Here is a 16,517-nt window from a genome sequence, read left to right on the forward strand (position 1 = left end):
TTGACGAGGTCAGAGAAAAAATAAGAGAATTGTTATGTTGGTAAGCGAATGGGTGCCGGTATACTCGGTAAGGCGTAATTTATGGCGGCGCAGGAAGACGGCCAACTGAGTTATGTGCTTGAAGCTTTACGACATCTCTCTCTTCTACGTATTTGTGTATGTGGGGCAGCGGGCTAGCGTCCCTGCTCGTAGGATTATCGTATCGTTACTTAGTTTGAAAATTTTGGATTCGATTTACGAGTAAAATTTTATATTAGTTTACCTATGAATAACGATCATACAGTCGCGTGTTCAGATATTTTTGAGCATCTCGGGCGCTCCGATATCTGATGACGACCGTACTATCAAAAACATCCATGTGAAAATGAGAGTCAAGTTATCGTTATATTATTAATTAATATCTGGGAGACCGAGCTTTGCTCGGAAAACATATAAAAGCTCAAAAATGCGCGTTTTCCCAGAGATAAAACCAAGCTAGATCGATTTATAGCAAAATTTCATCGAAATCGTTAGAGCCGTTTCCGAGATCCCCGAAATATATATAAGTATAAATAAATAAATAAACAAGAATTGCTCGTTTAAAGGTATAAGATTAAGAATATCCGAGGTTGTCTACTTCGCCGATAATAGATTTGTTATGAATTATGAATTTTGAATATTTTGATCTGTCTGAGTCAAAAGTAACATCTATCCAATTCGGATCTAATTCATAACCGGTCATTACAATTAGAATACGCCTCCTGAAATTTAAATAGGTGTCAGGTTCTGTACTTGGATGTAGAATAGTGCTGAAATTTACTCACCTATATGAACTTAAACGTATACTTATGAATTAAAAAACAACCTCATATTTGCTTCAAGTATTATGTTTTCGTACAAAGTTTAAAGTTATATTATATAAGAGTATTAAAAATTATTTTAATAAATTGGTGACGAGTATCGCAAACGATTGAGCAGCCAATACGTTTTCAATACGCCATAAGCTCACATGAGAGTATACCTGCTTGACAACAATAATATCTACTCATCTAAATGTAGTCGATGGAACATATCTCAAATGAACTCTAAGGATAAACATTTTATTTGCGAATACTTTTCCCGGGTAAAGAGCGCACTCTACCCGGTCACATGGGGAATCCTTTGAAAATGGGAAACCTGAATAATAGCCTCCTTCGACGAGATAATACATTGTCGATGGAAGGTGATTACGCTGCGAGCATTATTATGTGAATCGTAACAAAAAGAGACTTAAAGAACAGATTTACCTATTGATATATGTGGGGATATTGTTGGAACTTTGTTTCAAAAGCTTTAATCAACTCTACCTATAGTCATGGCCTGCTGAATAGCTCAGCAACAACCGTATTTATTAAAAATGTGTGTGCATCACGCTTCTATGAGTGCATTTTGGCATTATTAGCCTGACTGAGCTCGATTTTAATATGTTAACCGACCTTTATCTTTACATCAACTCGCTTTGTCTGAAAGGTATGTGGAGTAATGAACATTAATGTAAAAGAACTCGGTTGCAGTGAGCAATCGAATGTTTATAGTGACCGCACACGACACTCGGACATCGCGATGGGCATGTTCGCATTTTACTGTAAATGAAGCTTTATTGTTCGTGTTTCGCCGTAATTTCAATTTTAGTGTAATTTCAACGCCAGGGTGTAGATAGGACATACATATGTATGATGGTATGACACGTGTTATTTTGTACAAATTATTTCCATAAACGAAGTATTCGTTCACGCACCTACGTGACATAGCATTCATTGAGATGCAAATACATATTTGGTATAAAAATGTGCAAAGGCCTTTGTTTACTTTAACATGTGGCGTAATATGTAGTAAGTACATAATCCAGTATATCTCGGAGTGACTATTGATACGAATTAATCAATATGTCTGGTCCTTTTAGTTTACTTTTTAAATTAAAAAAGAAGGTCTAATATGCAGTAGCTATTCCTGTTGACCACATAATTGAAATAAAACCTAAGTAGGTATTTTAAATCCTTACAAAGAATATGTTAATATATTGGTGACATTATAAATGTTAATTGAAATACCTAGTTACATAACTAGACACTCCTAAATTTACATACTTAGTTTGATTATTCATGTAGAGTTTACACAGTTGAAAATATTAGGCTAACAAAGCGTAGTCATGAGTTAATTTTATTATAAAACGGAATCGTCTACTAACGGAATAGTCTAGTCTACTTGTGACAATTTTAGCAAAGTTTACAGAGCGTCTACAGTACTTAACTAGTTCATATGTGAGAGGTAAGAGTTGGCGAGATTGAACATTATAAATAAAATGATAAAATTATTATTGTTATTTCTTTAGAAAGCTAACAGCGATAAGAAATATACGATTTATGATAATGTATGCATCAGGGATGTTGCGGATGCAGATTTTTTGACATCCGCGGATGCGGATGCGGATATTTAAAGCCTCACATCCGCGGATGCGAATGTCAAGATTTGGTACTTAAAAAACGTCAAATATTACATTTTTAGCATTTTTGATTTAAAAAAACGAAAGGTTTAGTATTTGAGCAGGAATATAGGTGCGTTTAATTTAATTAACAGTATCTTGGCCGACTTTTCGGGTTCTAGACGATTTCGTTATATATAAAATGACGAAATTACCTAGCACTTACGCCGCCGGCGCCGCCGCTAATACGTTCCTGTTACCGACTTGGTCGACATCCGCATCATCAATATGCGGATGTTGAAAATAATGCGGATGTTCCGCGGATGCGGATGCGAATATTCGCAACATCCGTGGTATGCATTAATTAGCACGGCCGCGGCCCAGGATTGGTTTCTTTAGAAATATGTAACAGTAGGTATGTATAGATGGAATTAGTATGTGGCTTTCCATCAGAGAAGGGTACTTAAGCTACATGTGCAATAAGGACCATTCTATCAGAATTTCTGTTGGATTTGCAGATAAAAAGGTCCTTATTGCCCTTGAAGCATAAGGACCATTCTGTGATGGAAAGCCACGTATAGATAGATTAATACAATATTTTGCTTTGTACGTATATTCATTTAAAATCCGAGTAAATACAGGCTGTATTTATTAATATAAATTACCTACTACAAGACATAAACAGGAATATAAAACTAAAACTACCTACAATTAAAATAACTAAAACTAAAACCAAAAAGTAAATACATAATTATAGTGATTAGGTACTAATATTAAAATATTGCCTGATAAATGATCAGTGATAATAACCATGCTTTATTACTATTTAATATTGAAGGCTACATAAGTGTAAAGTATTGTCGTACATGATAACGAGAAGTGTAGATGAAACATGGAGAAGTATTTAGTAGTTAGTTGAGCGAAGGCGGGGACAGAGGGGCGGCCGGGCATTATCTCTCGCGCTTGACCGAGCTTCGATCACTGCCTCGACGACTCCCAAAGCCTTGTTAAGGCCTAATGACATGGGTTTAACCGAAATCTCCACTTATTTATACCTTTCAACCTACGATGTCTCTCGAAAAGGACACAATAGGTATGTTATTTTCGTGGGCCCATACGAGCTATTTAAAGTGACGTTGATTTAGTAGGTACGTGAGGCATTTACGAGTTTAGCTGTGGAAATCATAGATTAAATGAATAGATCGTCTACCTACCTATATATATTTAAGAGACGCTAACGCGGAGTTAGCTTTAGCTCCGCCGAGTCCGATAATTAAATTTTATGGGCACAATTAAACAGTTTAATTCTATTACAGTAATCAAATGCAGGGTATCGTCTGTCTCGCATTGAGTCCAATAAACGTGGCATGTGCGTGCGAATGGAGGCGTTGCTTTTGTTAAATTATGGACTACTTATATCATGTTTTTTCATTTCGGAAACTCAAACAACGGGCGGTTTTTTATTTCGTATAAAATTTCTGCGATTCAGCACGTATGACTTAATCCCTGTAGGCGCTCATATTGTCGGAGGAGCTTACGTTGCAATACTTGTACCTATATTCCATAGAGGCTTTTTATTTTTGCGATTGTTTTGCGCTACGCTGCGATTTAAGCGATTACCAAATTCAATCGAAATCGTTTTCCTTCAAAGTGCAGAGTGGATTCAGCCAGAAGAGTTTTGGAAAAATCGTAGCTCTTACGCTACTAAAACGATACGAAACGATACTGTTGCCAAAATATATGGTTATACAACTTTCGCTAGATAGAAAAAAAATCACAAACATAGGTTTAAAACGCGCCATTAAAGTTTGTAACTTTTTTGTACAAAAGCTATGAACATGATAGTAATTTTTGATCAAACTAATTGATTACTTTTATTGTTAACGAACAAATTGAAATTACAGCGCTCTTGTATTCGTTGTTGCAAGTATTGCGTTGCGAGGTCTATGTTTAGATAATATAATAATAGAAAGATCGAAATTCGATACAACCCATACATTGCCCCAAATAGTTCACAGATCGCATGTGAGTGAAATGATATGAGTATAGGTTCCGATCTACCTTTCGTTGAGCGCCATAAAACGAACCGTTCGCAAGTGTGAATGATTGCCTGATCCTTTCCTCTCGTGCATACGACTAGCTGCTGCCGGTGCGACAGGAGCGACCTACATAAAACTTTCCGATTCCCAGTGCGAGTTAGCAAAACGCACGAATAGATAATTTACTCGATAGTGACCTTCACTGGATTTCAGTAGAAGATATGAGAAGGGGAGGTGCGCTGGGAAGACAATGTCGTACATATTTTAAGCGGGCACGCCCCGTTCGCACAAAGGCGTAATTTATAGGGCCGCGCGGAGACGGGCGCCTGAGTTATGTCCCGGCGATAGCGACGAGCTTTTAACTGCCTAATGGAGCGATTTACTCCGACCACCTTGCGCCTACTCCACTGTTTACGAGGAAGCACGCCCGTAACACGTTCAATTGTATAGATAGGGATCATCTTTCACACCGGGGCTCTTGTTAATTTTTGTAGGTTAGTGTTACATCATTCTGATGGTTGTTTTATAGCTGTTGACCGACTCCGAGTCGCAAACACTGTTCGGGCGGTGCGCGGCGGCAGCGTGGCGGGCGCGAGCGCTGGCGAGGAGAGGAGTGGAAAGTTTTTCAATAAAACATGGCCCTCAGAGACATAACATTTCAATGGAGCGCAACGCGATGTTTACGGCCGGCGCGCCGCCGCGCCACCTCTACAAACGTTGCACAACAATCCAATCTAAAGGTACGAGTATTGATCAAATTCTACCTACGTTCGACGATATTATACCAGTGCCTTTGGGTTCTATCACTTCTATCCAACTTGAGATGTCACTTGAACCAAGCTGACGAATACATAGACAAGTAGGCACACACATGAGATCACGAATAGCGTTTTCCTCTTTGTTCTAAGATTCTTGCGACTTTCATTTCGTATTCTGGTCTCGAATATAAATAATGGAACAAGTAGTACTAATGAAAATTAAAGGTAATTAATTGCGGCAGGTAAACATTAAGCGGGATTGGAACTCGACTAATAAATGTAATGTAAAAGCAGACCAATGGCGGTTCACAGGATTAAAATGAGTTCCCCGGAAAAAAAAAACAACTGAAATGAGACTTTCCAGGAAGGATTTTGCCACAGAGAAAGGAGAATGAGTAAGAGCGAAATAACCTAGATACTAGACTTGCCGCTGGCATTTTCTTCGCGCGGCGCGCATTTATCGTGAATCGTTATACACACATACAAAACGTGATATCGTTATACATTTGAATGAAACGTCTGGTCTCTTCAGTACGTCTACCATCAGTTTTGACATTGACATATACGCTCACGTCTACGTAAATTACTTTCTATGCATCTCGCTCGTACTCGCATATTAGTGCAAGCGAGATATACAGAAAGTAAATTACGTAGACGTGAGCGTTATGTCAATGTCAAAACTGATGGTAGAGGCTCAGATCAGTGAGATGTGTTTTGTTTTGTGAGCTTTCGTCGGGTTCTTTGTCGGGTCAAGAGCGATCCTCCCAGATTGCCGCGGGTCGCTGCTGGAATAAACTAACCTATTCCTAGTGCGCGTTTGCACACATTCTGTCTTTTAACAGCGCAGCGCTGCCTCGCAATTGTATGCAAAATGTGTGTCATAGGTTTAATATTTAATCCAACGTTCCCGCTCTGATTCATATGTTCATTCTTGAGAAGAATATTTTTTTGCAATGTGAAAAATAAAATAACGGGCGACAATTTTATAGTGAATAAGAACTATTCATAATTGAAACTTAATAAGTATACTTATAAAACTCTTATTTAGGATGACGGTAGTAGAGAAAAATACAATAGGTATGATTCTCTCTGTCCATCCTCTATTGACAAGCGACCCTTGTATTTGAACTATATTTTACGCGATCAATAATGCTAAGTTTGATTTTGGTAGAAGTCGTAAGCATTTTAATCAAAATATGCTAGTGAATCAAAAATCTCGAAATACTAAGAGATACCTAGCTGTCCGAATCAGTCCTCGCCTCCTCGCCCCTCGTTATTAAACACGTGACGTCTGGCGAGTCAGCGTGTGTTAGCATTTCCCGGGGCGTCTAAGAGATTGACGTTAATCATACATTTAGCGATGTTAACCGTCTCATCCACATATATCTTAAAACTGCGTGGTGGCTATTTCACTAAAGTAAATTATTGGCAATTGACTCCTGAAATTCTTTTTTCACCTCAGCAGCTCGAACAAAATGTGATTTTGCTCACTGAGTGAGACAAAATGACATTCAAGTGACCTTTATAGTCAAAAGTCATTTCTACATGTGGGGTCTAATACAAGTTCGAAATACTTGGGTTCTATTATCTCTGTCCCTTTCACACTGTTAGCAAAAAGAAACAGACAGAAAAAAGTTCAAACGACATTCAACGGTATATTGACTTTTTATAATAGACCCTCGAAAAACTTCAGAACGCATCGTTCCAAACCACGTACGAGTATGAATTCTTAATAATTAATTAATTAAAATAAAGTTTTAGATTTGATAAACGCTGATAAAAACATTATAGTTTAGGTATTTTATAGTACAATTAAAATAATGAACTCAAAAAAATACACAGATCATCACGCAAAATTAATTATTTTACTTTTAAGAATTTCTACTATAGTTGACAAATAGTACGTATCCGCAATTCGGACCGTATCTTACAAAGTTTTTTTTTACAAAAAAAAAGTTGTCGATCGAAGTGTCAGTTGATGTTCGTTATTTCCATATTATTTTACTGAAATTGATTATTACGTTTTGATTTTGTGTTCGATTGCGGTAATTAAACTTAATTGTTTGTATATCTTAAGAAAACATGAGTGCATACGTATTAAGTGACGAAGAAGGATTACATTTTTCAAGTTGTCTAATAGGTATGTTCTCACTGCTCAGGTGAAAAAATTTGTGTACTACACGAGATCAAAGTTATTTACATCTCGTGCGCTTTTGAGTCCCTTACTACGCTCAAGATTCTAAATTAGATTCTTTAAGAATTAGACTAGCTACGCTCGTGAATCTATTATAGAATCTTTCGCTTGCACGGGACTCAAAATAAGCACTCGAAGAAATATCAAATTTTGATCTCTTGTTGTACAAATAACTATTTTTGCAATCGGTAAACGAGTAAATGAAGAATGACGGTAGGTATTATACATAGCGGTCCTGTACCCCTAGTGTACATTCCATTCGATAGCGTGACGTGACGTACGCGTTTGTTTGAGTTTCCATAACGTCCCGCTTGGCGCGCTGTTCAAAATCCCACACGAAAATAGACATAACGCAAACGCGAACTCTCGTCACGCTATCTAATTAAATTTAGGTACACTAGTGGTTCTGATAGTCAAATATAACTATGAAAAACGCGAAAAAAACTATTAAAGGCTGAAAAAAGTTATAAACAAGCTGTGGTTAATAAATAAAAATACACATCAAATTGCGTAAAAATTGTAGTAGATATTTAGAGAAAATAAGTTTTTGGCAAAAATTTCATTTTTGGTACAAGCTTTTATCGCTGACTGTACTTTTCTTACGACAGACAACTAATACTCATCGAGACAATTCTAAAAACCCCTAACACAATTAGGTTGCGTTGTTTCATCACAGAGTTCCTATGGCCACCTCCTGTCTCTATCATCAGATCAGTTCGATGGTACCATAATCTTGCATTGTCATCCGATTTATACATGCATGCAAAATTTCAGCTCAATCGGTAACCGGGAAGTGGATCAAATTTAACTTGCATGATTTGATTACAGACCGACAGACAACGGAACAGGTGAAAGTAAATAAAAGCTTGTAAAAATAGGAACAACTTTTGTATATGCAGAAGCGGTCGTGTGACGTCGTCCCCTTTCCCCTTATGTGGAACGGATTCGCATATGATTTTCGCTTTTTAAAAGCCCAACAGTGCTACTACGCGCTACGGCGTAGCACATGTTGCGTAGCTATACTAATGCAAATGGTCCAATTACTTATTAGTGTAATACAAACGTTACGTATAAAACAAACCTATTTAAAAAATATCGCAAAAAATAGTAACTACTAAAACTATAACTTGTTTATGTTTTAAAAAATCTTTAAATCTTCACAAGTCAATGTGGCAACACGAGATTTTCGAGATTCAGAACTGTACTCGTAATATCGCCATAGTGAAGGTGTACGCGAGTTTCCAGCTTATTATCTCTCATTAAGACTAATATGACGGGGTTAATATGTTAATAATTAATATGCCTAGTTAGTTTGGTTAATCAAATAGAATGCGTTGCAAATGCTCATTGACTTCATTGTGGAGATATAAAGATTTTTGAAAACAAAAACGACAAACAATGTTTTATTTATTTATTTAAACATTATTGCACAAAATATTTACAGCAATATACAAATGGCAGACTTAATGCCAAATTACATTCTCTACCAGTCAACCATAGTCCTATTTTATGCGATGTTTTTTTTTCAATGTTCGATAGGTGACGTATGTCGTATACGTATTAACGTCCTGAGAGTAAATGTACATTACAATGCACATATTCGTGCAATCTACATAATTTGGACCTTTCATAAACCAAATAAAATTGCATTTCTTTTGTTTCATTGCTTTTGAAAACAAACGTATTTCGTTCTAATTTACTTACTGAATAAGTTTCAAATTAAAAATTCGAAAACTTTATATGGTGGGTCTTACGAGGTTAAACTAACAATATCTACAGTAGTGGAGTGGGTTAATGTAATGCGAATAAATCCACGGGCAAAAGCCAGCCATTTTCATTATCTCAGGTAGTAACATCCGTATCCGTTAATTAAGATAGTTGAGCTAATAAAATAGCATTCGTAGGAAACAATTAGGTTGATGGTTCACAGGGTGATTGCGACCCAGAACGAGGTATTTGTGTCAGATCGATCGTCCCGCCCACTGTAGGCAATTACTGCCGATACACGACCGAATATTGTTCCCGATACGCCCGCACTGGGGCCCTATTCAACTCGAGAAAATAACAGAATGTGACGTGAATAGCACATCAATATAGCATGCAAATGTTAGAAACAATAATAACATCAAAATTAATTAAAATTACATATTTACTTTTCTAGATACTCCTTAACAGAGTAGAAACAATCTATACATCTATAGGTATATCGATATTATCTGATTATAATATCATAGTTACCAAACCATGGTAAGATTTACGAAGTTTGGTTTGGTTTAGATATTATGGCGGTGAAAACTCAATTGTTTCCCGTATTCGCCCAGAACAAATCCAAATTCAAACTAGGTAGTTTTTCAATGGCCGTTACGGTGAGGCATTATTGTAGTACGTTGCTTCTGGAAAAAAATATATGGAAAACTTGGCATAATTAATAGAAGACTTTTTTCAATTGGGATATGTACGTTATGGACCGAAGTTATTTTTCATCAACCCTCCCCAACCCTCCCCCCTCTGCGTCACCCCCCCACACCCCCGCAAAGGGCCCGAAACGCGGTTTTTCTAAATTTTTAAGAAAACCGTTCAAGATATAGAAAAAGTGAGTAGGAACGAAGTGATCCTTAGTAAATTTGCTATTTATCTCTTATACACACTATAGTGCTATCACTTATAGTTTTTGTGAAATCTGTCACCATGTATGCAATTTTTTTAGAATTTACGTTTTTTTTCTTTTGTAAGATAACTTTTCTCAAAATATACTTACGATATCGCCAAATTTTGTTTAATTTAAATAAATAGTTAATATGTTCTTTAAAATGGTGTATTATTTATTATTAAACTCCTTCATTTGACGATGCTATGCCATTTTGAACATACATCGTTTTCAAACATGTTTAAGCTCACCGAAGATCGTTACTATTAACCACTTGACTGTGAAACAGATCGCACGGTCGCGTTTTTATAGCTTGCCTCACATAGAGGGTAGCCTATAGAAGTGATGTGCGCGTGCCTCCGTGAGGGACAAAATATACGCAATGCGACAATATTAAAAACACGTTTTAACATTCCTGACAATATACCAAAAACAATAATCTACGTATTTCGGTCGGGTTATTGAAATGAAATGAATTTTTTTATTTGTTGGCCACCATAACCCATACTAAATTTATGGTGGGGAACAAACAAAAAGTGAAACTGTGACAAGGACAAGCAATAGTACCGCTTTCTTGCTACTCCTACTGAAAGTTCTATAAGTGTATCTCGTTCGGTCATTTGGCCCCTCCCCCGTTTTCTCTCTATTATTGTACCTCTATGTTGCCACACCATGCCTGTCACGCTCTAACAAGTATGTAAGTGCGAAAGGGACGCGCATAGTGATAGGCGATAAAAATGGAACCGTGCTGCGCCCGCTGACCGAATTTTATACAACACAAACGAGGGTGAACCCACGATTTTTGACCACCACACACATGAAAAGTTCATCATCTTCTTCGCGTTGTTCCCGGCATTTTGCCACAGCTCATGGGAGCCTGGGGTCCGCTGGCAACTAATCCCATGATTTGACGTAGACACTAGTTTTTAAGAAAGCGACTGCCATCTGACCTTCCAACCCACAGGGGAAACTAGGCCTTACTGGGATTAGTCCGGTTTCCTCACGATGATTTCCTTCACCGAAAAGCGACAACTAACGCGAGGAAGAAGATGTGTGTGGTGATCAAAAATCGTGGGTTCACCCTCGGTTGTGCTGTAGGTACCTATAAATTTCGGTCAGGATCCGTTTCATATACAGACAAGTGGTTAATAACGATATTAGCTGACATTAAAAATATTTGAAGGCGATGTATTTTATTAATGACATAGGATCGTCAAATGAATTAGTTTAATAATAAATAACACATGCATACATAATCACGCCTATTTCCCGGAGGAGTAGGCAGATACCACGGTTTTCCACTTGCTACGATCCTGACATACCTCTTTCGCTTCCTTCGGTTTCATTTAATTCCTCATACACGCTCGCCGGTTTAGGGTGCTCTTGACCTGGCCTTTCTTCAGGATTTCCCCGATCTGATCAGAGAAAATCCGCCGAGGTCGACCCCTTCCAACTCCCACTTCCACTTCTCCCTTATACACTCTCTAATTAGCCTTCTTTCACTCATTCTTTCCACATGTCCAAATCATCTCAAAATACCTTTCTCAATTTTAGTCACTACATCAACATTCAGTCCACACTTTTCCCTTATCACACTGTTCCTAATTCTATCTTGAAATCTCACACCACACACATACTTCTCGGCGCTCTCATTTCCACTGCATTCACTTGGCTCTGATGCCTCTTCTGCCATACCCAACTTTCGCTACCATACATACGTGTAGGCACCAACACCCCTCTATGAACAGCCAACCGTGCTTTTTGCGACACCTTCTGGCTGCTCATAAAAGCGTTAAGTGCCCCATTCATACGTTTTCCAGCATTTACTCTCCTTTCAATGTCTTTATCATGCTTACCGTCCCTAGTGAACAAGGTTCCCTGATACACAAACTCTTTCAATAAATAATACCCATTTTAAATAACATATTAACTATTTACTTAAATAAAAAAAACCGGTCAAGTGCGAGTCGAACTCGCGTTCCAAGGGTTCCGTACATAAGTCCGACTCACGCTTGACTGCACATTTCTAATATGTTTTCCTATTATCTATAGGTAAAGTACTATTTTGTGTATTTTTTCAAAATTGTAGGCCCAGTAATTTCAGAGATAAAGGGGGGGGGGGGGAATGGTCGGACAGACAGACAGACGCACGAGTGATCTTATAAGGGTTCCGGTTTTTCCTTTTGAGGTACGGAACCCTAAAAGCGTGAAAGATATCGTAAGTGTTATTTGAGAAAAGTCATTAGAAGAAAAAAAACACTGAAAATGCTAAAAATAGCATCTTCCGTGACGTATTGTGCAAAAACTATAAGTGATAGCAATATAGTGTGTATAAGAGATAAATAGAAAATTTAATAAGGATCACTTCGTTTCTACACCCTTTTTCTGTATCTTGAACGGATTTCTTAAAAATTGAGAAAAACTAGATTTTGGACCCTTTGCGGGGGTGTGGGGGGGTGACGCAGAGGGGGGAGGGGAGGGGAGGGTTGATGAAAAATAACCTCGGTCGACAACGTACATATCCCAATTAAAAAAAGTCTTCTATTAATTATGCCGTAATTTTAGCTAATTTCACTGAACTATTGCCCAAGCTGAAACATAGACCCTTGCTCTTGCTTGGTCAATTAGACAAAGGAATAAGGAGGAACTGCACAACGGGACTTAATCGCGTATTTAAGTTTTAAGATGCAGTTTGCAGCCGTTGTGCAGTTTGATAATGTTTAATAATCGTGAAAGTTTAAATCAGTGAATAAGGAGGAAGTTTCATTTTACAGCTTTTAATCGCGGCAAAAAAAATTTTAAAAATTACCTTGAAGTTTGAATTAGAAACCAATCAGCAACTGCGAGATTACTGAAAAAAGTACCTACCAAGAAAAGAAACACTAAAAATACTTACACAACGTTGAGTCTATTCAATACGTGATATAGCTATGTATATCATAAAACTATACCCGTAATGTCATGTAATAAAGCGCTGCTCAGACAAACAAGACCGGGTTCTAGTGATTTAATAAAAAATCACTTCCCTCCTCTGCTCTCTATGAAAAACTGCATAAAATATTAATTTGTGTAAACAAGTCGTGTACAGCAATTAGGTACAGTTCTCTATTGTGGACATACCTACTTATCTAAACAACTAGGGAACAAATCAAACTATTTTTTTTATAATATTTAGATTTGTGTTTTTAGGGTTCCGTACCCAAAAGGTAAAACGGGAACCTATTTTAGACTTCGCTGTCCGTCCGTCCGTCCGTCCGTCTGTCTGTCACCAGGCTGTATCTCACGAACCGTGATAGCTAGACAGTTGAAATTTTCACAGATGATGTATTTCTGTTGCCGCTATAACAACAAATACTAAAAACAGAATAAAATAAAGATTTAAATGGGGCTCCCATACAACAAACGTGATTTTTGACCAAAGTTAAGCAACGTCGGGCGTGGTCAGTACTTGGATGGGTGACCGTTTTTTTTTGCATTTTTTTTTCCGTTTTTTTTTTCATTATGGTACGGAACCCTTCGTGCGCGAGTCCGACTCGCACTTGCCCGGTTTTTTAAGTAGTTTCCACTATACACGATGATTTTTAATCGGTGATCAGGAGTAGAAAAATATTAATATCTAGCCCAAATTAAACTTATTAGGCTAGGTCACACGCAATTATCTCATTGTTTAATTAATTAAAAGTTAAAACATAATTAAAACGAATAACCACTAAATACATGGTTATCCTACATGAAGTAACTACGATACGTCAAGTGCCATCGATATGGCGGGAAATTTGACGGATCTATGACTTTGTTTATGCATAGTTACACATGTACAAGTTATTACTCATAAATTATCAATTGCCATTAAGTTTGTAAAGAGGCTATAACTCATAGATACCGATTAGTGGAGTGACAAGGATTTTAGGATAAAATTGATCTCAAACAAGTTTGTTTCCATGTAATATACGACTTCAACGTGATCTACATCAATTACTGAGTTAGAAAAAAATGTTCCTGATCACCGATTAAAAATCATCGTGTATACAGGATGATTCAGGAGACGTGAGCAGGACTAACACTGCGCTTTTCGTAAACTATAAGCAACTGTTTCGTATCAGTATTAGTGAGGTTAACGTTAATTTTCTAGTCGTGTTGAAAAAAAAAGTTATTAATTTATTTACGACATGCATGGTCACCCTAAAATTAAAATACTAAACTACCGATATTCTGTGTCAAATTGAATGTCATCACTGTCATCACGGTCTGGTTACTTTTGAAACCTCGTATCTCACTCAAGTTTGACAGTTTATTTTCTTCGTAATCAAAATGCTGTCATTACGGTTAAAGAGGTTTTATGTTTATTAAGTAATGGTTTTTAAGTCTGGGACGAAAAGTCCATCAGTTGTACCACCGCTATATCTAAATGGCACACCCCTTAAACGAGTGACATGTGTCAAGTATTTAGGCCACTTAGTCAATGAAAATTTGCGTGACGACGCAGATATAGATAGGGAACGTAGGGCACTGGCGATAAGAGCGAATATGATAGCACATAGGTTCAGAGGCTGTACAGCTCAGGCATGGTATTGGTACTCTCTTCCGAGATTCGCGAATGACCTAACTGACACAGGCCTACGTCATCATGCTGTTTACAGGTTCTCAAACTTTAAAATGTGGGAGAATTTTAACCAACGGTGAAAATTATTTTAACGGCATTAATTTTAAGTTATTCATGTAGAAACATAGTAAAATAAAACAAATCTAATGTATTAAATTAAACTTTATTTATCTATACAAGACAAACGTTTGAAAAACTAATTCACAGTTACACATTAATTACCAAGCTTACGACGTGAAAAGTTTGGAAAACACTGCGACTGCTGACACTGAGCGAGAAGGAAATAACAATTAACACGCGTTCGACAAGGATGACGGTCAGGGCATGAAGTTATCTAGATCCGAATTGTCAAATGTGACAGCGCTATCCTGTGTTGCCAGTAGTGTAAACAGAATTACCCGAACGTCTGAAATTTCTTTCGTGAATCGGAAGATATTGCTAACGAATAATTAAAAATGACGTGTTATTGTAAATTTTAAGATAAAATACATATAAATGAAAATTATAAAATTAAAAAGAAATATTTTAATTTATTAACCATAGGTATAATGTACCCGTGTAACATGTTATGTTGAAATAAAGTGGCAATGTTATTGTGACGTAGGCCTGTGTCACTCTGGGAAGAGAAGACCATGTTTTATTAGACCATGAGCTCAGGTCAAAATTACACTCTTTAGAGACTACTGTACCTCTCTTTATAGCTGCAGCCTATGGGCTAATTATTCGCAAAGATCGATCAGTGCCCTAAGGGATCAGTTTAACACCGCCTTCAGGGTACTGTTGCGTCTGCCACGCTTCTGCAGCGCGTCAGGCATGTTCGCGGACGCGCAGGTAGACAGCTTCTCTGCTACAATAAGAAGGCGTGCCGCCGCGACGCGTCGCAGAGTGCTTGACAGTAGCAACAGTATCCTGAGTGTGATAGCGGGTAGGCTCGATAGTCACTATATGTAGCACTGCATGGTCGAACCTGCACCGTTCCTTAGCTCCCTATGATAAAATGTAGTAGGTAGATAGGTATCTAATAAATTAAGTACTAACATAGTCTAAATTACAAGCTCTGCATGTACATGTTTACTAACCTGTTATGGATTTATGTGGTATTTTATTAATTAGGTCTTGTAGGGTGACCATGATTGTAGAGGATTAACTTTGCCCTCACCAAAAATAAAAAATAAGAAAGAGTGTGGTTGTTTCACCTAAATAAGACGGTGATCGATAAATTATCAGTTGCTGAGTGTGCAGGATAAGTCCTGCTCACGTCTCATGAATCATGCTGTATAAATAATAAAATTTATGACCTACCCCACCCCCAGGCCGGCCGGGGTTACTGTGGCCGGGTGGTCTAGTGGTAAGGACGTTAGACGCGTAAGCTGATGACGCGGGTTCGATTCCCGCTTCGGCCACCTTGGTCACTTTTTCTTTGGTGTATGATATCTATTTCAGTTTATAATATTTATCTAAAGTTAATGGATAAAGGATGACTCACGCTAGACGCCCGGGACGGAAGCTCCGGCCCGGTCCCGGCCCGGTCTAGCGTGAGTCATCCTTTAAAAAGTGAGCTTTCTATAGAGTTTTGAGATACATTATTTACTCGAAAAAAATCATCTTGTATGGAGGGTCCAAATTTCCAAAGTGCGGTATAGCGACTAGGGAATGCTCCCGGTACTGAGTTTGTATGGCGAGAACCGGGAATTCCTGGTTCCGGTACTGTACTTGTATAGAAAACCAGTACCGGGAGCACTCCCTAGTAGCGACCCCTTATATATTCTGGAAAAAAAAAATAAGGAGCAGCCTAACTGTGTTTGACCCAAAAAGTTCGTGTAACGTATTATCACC

At 37.7% G+C, this 16,517-nt stretch overlaps 1 non-coding gene across 1 annotated transcript; it reads left to right on the top strand.

Annotated features, from left to right (window-relative positions):
• The first annotated feature begins 16,012 nt into the window (after positions 1 to 16,012).
• On the top strand, positions 16,013 to 16,084 carry Trnat-cgu (transfer RNA threonine (anticodon CGU)). The gene has a single exon. It is a non-coding gene; the product is annotated as a tRNA-Thr (tRNA).
• Positions 16,085 to 16,517: the final 433 nt, after the last annotated feature.

Source organism: Cydia splendana, chromosome 3 (assembly GCF_910591565.1).
Source record: "Cydia splendana chromosome 3, ilCydSple1.2, whole genome shotgun sequence".
NCBI lineage: Eukaryota > Metazoa > Arthropoda > Insecta > Lepidoptera > Tortricidae > Cydia > Cydia splendana.